General features: G+C 58.8%; 1 non-coding gene across 1 annotated transcript; it reads right to left on the minus strand.

The window, feature by feature from the left end:
• Positions 1 to 4,817: 4,817 nt before the first annotated feature.
• Positions 4,818 to 4,924, minus strand: LOC147662641 (U6 spliceosomal RNA). Its single transcript, XR_015305515.1, has one exon. It is a non-coding gene; the product is annotated as a U6 spliceosomal RNA (small nuclear RNA).
• Between the last annotated feature and the right edge of the window lie 2,063 nt (positions 4,925 to 6,987).

The raw sequence follows: 6,987 nt of genomic DNA on the forward strand, positions 1-6,987 counted from the left end.
TGGGCCCCCAGCTGGGCGAAGAGATACCACCAACCTGAGGAACCTCCCCCACCACCCATTACCAGCAGCAGGAACTGTCCAGGTAGCACGGTGACTAGCTAAGGGGCACTGTACAAGCACCAACCGATCAGGACAAGGAAGACCATAGACTGACACCAATTCCAGAAAGTTGCGTTGGGTGGGTCCACGAAATTCCATCACTTCCGAAGGATTGCGGCGAAGTACCCCAACTGCCCAACTGACTAAACTCATCTTCCGGGGCGCCCACAATTAAATCTAAGTTCTGCCTCCCTCCAGAGCCATTTCCATTCGCACGGGACACTGCATAATAGCTAGACACAACGCCAGGAGACCCGCCATTGGCTAAGACAGCACCTTACCCTGGTAATAATGCCATCCACGCTCGCGCGGTCCCCGACAGACAACATGGGCAAACCCACAGCAATGGCGCCGGCCCCAGGGGCTGCATCAGAAGCTTCTACCAATCATTCCAGTGGCACCCCCAAAGCCGATGGACCGTCAGCGGACAGCTCCCTATCGGCCAAGCTGGACAAGGTACTTTTGGCAATAGAGCAGTCCAGGCTCTCCATGGAACAACAATTGGGCACCCTCACAATGGACATTAGCCTCCTCAGTGATGACCACCGAAAATTATCAGACAAGGTCTCAGACAACGCGAGAGCAGTCACTGACATCTAACCCATGGTGCAGACACACCAGGACTCGATACGAACTCTGGTGGGCCGTGTGTCCACCATGGAAGAAAGCATCGATGATCTGGGTGATCGCGGCACTGCAATATCTGTGTTCTTGGCCTGTCAGAGGGAATTGAAGGGGATCTGACGCAGTGGAGTATATGGAGACCTGGACCAAGTCATTTACCCCCGGTACTGAACGGACAACGTTCTTCTCCATCGAAAGGGCGCACCGTGCTCTGGCGCGTCGTCCCCAGCCGGGAGCCTTGCCACGCCCAATGCTGGCAAAATTCCTACTCTTCAGGGACTGTGATGCGGTGCTCCGGCCAGCCCGACAGACGAGACTGCTCTGAGTCGAGAACAAAACCATCATGATCTTCCCCGACTACTCCCCAGCGGTCCAGCGCCAAAGGTCATCCTTTCTGGAAGTGAAGCGGTGTCTACGGGCAGAAAAAATACACTACTCCCTGGTTTTCCCTGCCCACCTTTAAGTCATACACAATGGCACTACTCACTTCTCGCGACCCCCAGAGGAGGCACATGATTGGGTGGACCAGCACTGTACCACGGGCCATCGGGCAGAACGCATCCAGGAGCAACACGTGAGAGCAACAGGTCCCAGAAGACAACGCTCACTGCGACGCAACCGACCGGGTGCCTCCGCATCGCTTCCACGTACCCTGGGGTCCCCGGATCTTGAACAAATAGTTCAGGAGAGACGTAAAGCCCTGAAGGCAGTGGCTGGCCTCTGTCCCGCCTCCCCTGCAACAGACATTGAACAGGCTCCCCACATATTTACATCGGAGGAGGAAGTGGACAGTGAAACAACGCAATACGGAGTGGACTTTGTGGCTCTGCCCTTGGTTACCCTGCGAATGGCAGACAACTTGATATGACTTGACCCTTGCAACATGCTGAGGATTTAGGGCGAGGGGTGATGCCCTCTGCAAACTGATACAGATAGCCTTTGTAACGCATATGCCTTCCCGCCACCCTGAGCCACATCTGCCCGTATGCATATAGGCAGACCAGCAGACAGCCATAGATGGCGCGCATAGCCCACATGTTGAGATCCCTCGCGGACACAGGCCGTCGCCCTTACAATATGTTGATGCACTCGCACTAATTGAGAGCTAGTTTGGACGTATCGCCCTTGATGATAGGTCCCCCGCATTAGGGAGGGTTCCTTTTGCCCTACCCCAGTTTCCCCTTTCCCCCGAACATACCTACTTCGCACTGTGTCCCTGCCCACAAGCCGCTGAGCAGCTGCGCTGATGCCCTAGTGGTGCGGGCATTGAGGGAATGGGTTAGAGCTCAGGACTTCTGGGTGAGTCCACTCGCCCATCCTGCCCTATACACCTTACCCATGTATCGATGCACACACTGGCAGCATCACCATCCTTACACTGAATGTGCGCGGTATGCACACCACACGCAAGAGATACTCAATACATACTTACATCAAATGCCACCGTGTACAAATTGCGTTCATGCAGGAGACGCACCTTACAGCAGAGGTGGCGAAACTGCGCAGGCGGTGGAGGGGAACCATATGTGCCACTACATATTCGGCCTTCGCTCTGGGCGCCCTCATATGGGTACGTCCCGGTGTTCCTTTTTTTTCAGATCGTGGACAGGATGAACATATCATAATAAATAGATTCTCATTAAACCCAAACACATCAAATATAATTCGAGTTGCAGGCAAATATTATAAATCAATATTCATGTTCTAAGTGGACCTTGAATAAGTATACGTTTCAACAGATAACAGACCCCAAAATCTTATTGAATTTAACCAAGGACTTATTACCTCTAATCTTAGCCAAAGTAGATTCCATACAGTGAATCTCGTTAAGTAATGCCCCGGTTACTTACCGGTAATCTTCATTACTCCGAGTATAGTCTTCCTCGCCACATGATTTACATAGTGAGCTTTAGCTCCACAACAGAACCCTCCAAAGCAAAAAGAAACCACCTCCCACCCCCTCCCAACATGGCCGACCAGTCCCACCTGACCTCTATAAGAGGCGGGCCGGCCCAACCAATCAGCCTGATCTACCAAGCAAACAATGAAGCCGATAGCCAGACAGGGAGGGGGGGAGGGAACTCATGTGGCGAGGAAGACTATACTCGGAGTAATGAAGATTACCGGTAAGTAACCGGGGCATTACCTCCTCGTAAGTCTTCCTCGCCACATGATTTACATAGTGAGCAAATACCCAAGCCAACAAGGCTTCATTGACCACCATAACCACAACACCACAAGGTGATGCAGAGAAACCAACCCAAGGTTGATGTAAAACAACTGAAAAGAAAACAGGGACCACAGGAAACCTGAAATCAAGACCTCCAGGAAAAGGAGGCCAACCAGGAGTCGCAGCTCCAGCACTCAGAACGGCCCCAGCGAAGTCCCCCCGGGACTGCCAGAGACCCACGCACCAGGCGGGCGATGACCACGCCGAAGTCAGCCCAAAACTCCACAGAGGAGACCCCACTAAGGCGGCCCAGGGAACAGAGCCACACCTCGCGGACCGACCCTGGGCCCCCGCCGGATCCACCGAACCCAGCGCAGCGTAGGGAAGGATGCCAGCCAGTGTAAGCCCGCGAACCAAGGAGGAACGAGGGCTAGCGGCCCGAACGAACCGGGCCCAAAAGGCAAAACACAGGTCATCCCACCGGGAAAGGAAAAAACGTGCGGCTAAGAGAAGCCAAAACAGCACGCCGAACCACCAGCCCGGACAAGGGAGGAACCACGTTGGCCGGAAAAAGCGGTAAAGATACCACCTGAGTCCGAGGCCCCAGGGAAGGGACCCCGGGAAGGACACGGGGGACATGCCGGAGGAGCAACCCCGTCCGGCAAAACCCGCAAGAAGGGCGTGGAGCGGAGGAACGACCCCCGCACGCCCATCCGCCCAGCAGACACCATCGCCACCAGGGAAACCTGACAGGCGAGGAACCGCAAAGCCACCGAGGGCCGGGGCCCAAAAGGGCGGGCCCCGAAGAGCACGTAGAACGAGAGAGGGAGTATGCAAGAGTATTGCGATGTGCATAGCGCACGTATCACCGAAAGGCAACAAGGTGCGGGCCTCGGGAACCCGACCTGGCATACCCCTGTGAGACAACCCCAGCAGGATACAAGGCGAGAGCCAGGCATCCCGCCGCAAGGGGCCCAAGTGGAGAATAGGCAAGCAACTGCCCAGCGCTGCAGAGTGTGAACACGTGAGACGATTAGGCACCGGCATGAGGATTCACGAATCCACGGAAGTAATGAAGCACAAGACCCACCGAGGCGGGGAATTGAACCCTGGTCCAGGACCATCTCAGTGAGCCACACAGCCCCACTAACATGGAACGCTCCACGTCTTTGCGTGACCACCTTGCGCCGGAGCCGCGGCAATCCTCTCAGCATCGTCCCAGATCATGTATACGTGCCGCCGGAGCGAGCATTGGAACAATCGCGGGTGCAGCAAAGCCCCAACCCCCGAGCAAGCATCCTCCTCCGCTCCAGAACCAGGCCTGCACAAGGAGGTCGGCCAGCCGACAAGAGCCGGCTCACACCGGCGCCGAGAGCGGGGGACCCAATCACTGTACTGGAAGATCCGGGATCGGCCAGGTGGCTCGAAGCGTCAGCTCGGCCAAAGGAGAGGGAACCCGGGGCGGAGGACCCCGCCGGGAGCCAAAAACAGGAATGCCCCAGGACATGCGAGGCCACCACGCGCGGGTGCCAGGCACATCACTCCAAAATAAGTCCATGCACAGCCGGGACGAGCACCCAGGAGCACCCCGGCCCTGCCCAAGCGAATCCCCGAGGACCCGCGAAATCAGAGGGCACGGGGGAAACGCGTACATCAGACTGAAAGGTCACGCGAAGGACCGGGCAATAAGGACCCGGAAGGAGGAGTAGAACCCGGGCCGGAGGGCCGAGTCCCCCCCCCAGAACCGATCCACCGGAGGCAGACCGAGTCGAGGCACCAGGCGCCGAAACACCACCGGGACAGGGCGAGACAAGGCAACGAAGGAAGATTCGACATAGTCGAGCCCTCACAGAGCCGGACCCCGGGAGAAGGATGGCCCGAAGGGACAGGACCGGCGAAACCGACCCTTCCAGGGCGACTGACCCGGCATATGGAACGCCTCCCGAACATGCGAGTCCACCTTGCGCAGGGGCCACGCCAGTCTCCTCGGAATTGTCCCAACTTATGGATATGAGTTGCTGAAGTGAGTACGGCCCATACATGGGGACACCGAAGCATAGGTGCCAAGGCGGCAGGTCAGGTCCTGACTGACCCCGAGGGAAGTACCGGGTCCAGGCACCCGACCCCCGAAGGAGGACAATCCCGAGACAGGACCCGAAGGGACCACCGTACCTAGAACAGGGATCCGTCGGAGGAGAGACCCCGCCTGACGTGATGCCTCACCCACGAAAAAGATGAGGCCGGGCTGTATCAATTGCCCAGACAGGGAACACCAGGACTCCCTCCCGGCGAAGAAGATCCACCAGGCGGGTCATGAGCACCGGGCCAACCCACGGGTCAGAAGGCAAGCCCAACAGCGGCACCCGCACCCGAGAGTGGGGACCCCCACTCGCAGTCCGGCCTCCCAGGCCAACCCAAGGTCCACAGAATAGACAAGGGAAGGAGGCGGCCTCCGAACCCGTCGGGAAGGGGGGACCCCGTGGAAAGACCGCAATACCAGCAAGACCGTTCACCGGCCAGCCAGCCCGAAGATCCCAAGAACCGCGACAGCCACGGCCCAAGACGGGACGCAACAGAGGCGACAGCCCCCTACCCCCCCCGGGAACCCCCAGGAGTGAGAGGGCCGAAAGCTAGGATCCAGGGGCGAAAATTGGAGCGGCAGTACCAGTACGAGACCGGAAAACCGACACCCGGGAGCCAAAACCTGACCGCCCCGACCGACACCCTGAAATCCGGGTGGAACGGCCGAAGGACCCCACCCCTGCAAGGGCGGGTCAACGGGCGCAGGAAGAGGAAGGGAACCCGGAGACTTGCGCAGAGAACGCCCCCAGGGGAACCCCGGGGACAACCCCCGCCGCCGAGGGAGTCAAAGGCAAGCTCCACACAGGAATGAGACACTAAGTAAGTGTTCACTTGAGACAAGACCAGCGTACTACACCCCCGCAAGGGCACCAGGCGCCTGGACGCCAGCAGCGGCAGACTCAACCCGTCCAACCCCCTGAGGCGAAACTTTCACCTCGGGATACCACCACAGCATCGGCAGGATTCGTCCCGTGGACTGTGAGGGCCGTCCGCACCAAAGGCACCAGACCAACCTATGAGCTATAGCTCCTTAGTCCCGGACACCCCCGAGGAGGAGGTCAGGCATCCAAAGCATTGTGGGGGCCGAACGTGGGGAAAAAGCAAGCAAATGCCCAGGGAAGCAGAGCAGGACTCCATGCATGGAACAGGTCCCGAGGCGCGACTAATCCGGTCCCCGGACTAAATCGCCCCCCAGATCCGCCGAGGAACCGAACCCAGGTCCCGGGCCAGACCACTGCCAGTGGGCCCTACTCCCCCCCCCGGGTACCGAGAGGGAGAGAAAGCCAGGAGGGGGCGGGGCACCCCGCCTCGCACAGACCCCTAGAAAGGAAAGCGCCGGAAACCGGGGGAGCCCTCAGACTGCGACAGAAGGGGGGGGACACCCCCGCCACCCCGAGGAGTTCCCAGCAGTGCCAACACACCTGAGCCCGGCGCATCCTGACGGCCCATGCACCGGAGGATAACACGGGCTCCCAGGGTGCCAGAAGAAGGACTACAGAATCTCGAGCAGTCCCCATGTCGCATCAGGGTCTGCTGCCGTACCCCGAAAAGAACGCGCAAAGCGCTCCTGCCCAAATAGAAGTGTACTTGCAAACGGTAATCCATATAGAAGAAACGCACCCACCGCGTAGATACAGACGCATTGGCAGGATTCGAACCCTGGCCTGCGAGGGCAGTCTGTAAAATGTCATCACCAGCATTTTTATATCTACGCTTGGAGGTGCTGTACCAGGGAAGCTCGCACTGTGCCTCCATCCGGGTGCCTGCAACAACACGCCCGGCTCCTCCTCACGCAAGCCGCGTCAAAAACGCAGCGCCAGCAGGAGAGGGCCGTGTCAATTCCAAACGGCCGCACCTGGCGGCAATCAAACCCCGCCCCTGAGGGGTGGAGGCGCCCGGACAACATCAGCGCGACAAACCGCCGCGGCCCGTAGGGCCGAATGAAGAGACACGCACGGAGGGAGGCGGCCGCGACCAGCGCCGCGCCTCCGAGACCCAGGCAGGCCGGAAAG

The sequence above is a fragment of the Lissotriton vulgaris genome, unplaced genomic scaffold (genome assembly GCF_964263255.1).
Source record: "Lissotriton vulgaris unplaced genomic scaffold, aLisVul1.2 SCAFFOLD_1792, whole genome shotgun sequence".
NCBI classification, from domain to species: Eukaryota; Metazoa; Chordata; class Amphibia; order Caudata; family Salamandridae; genus Lissotriton; species Lissotriton vulgaris.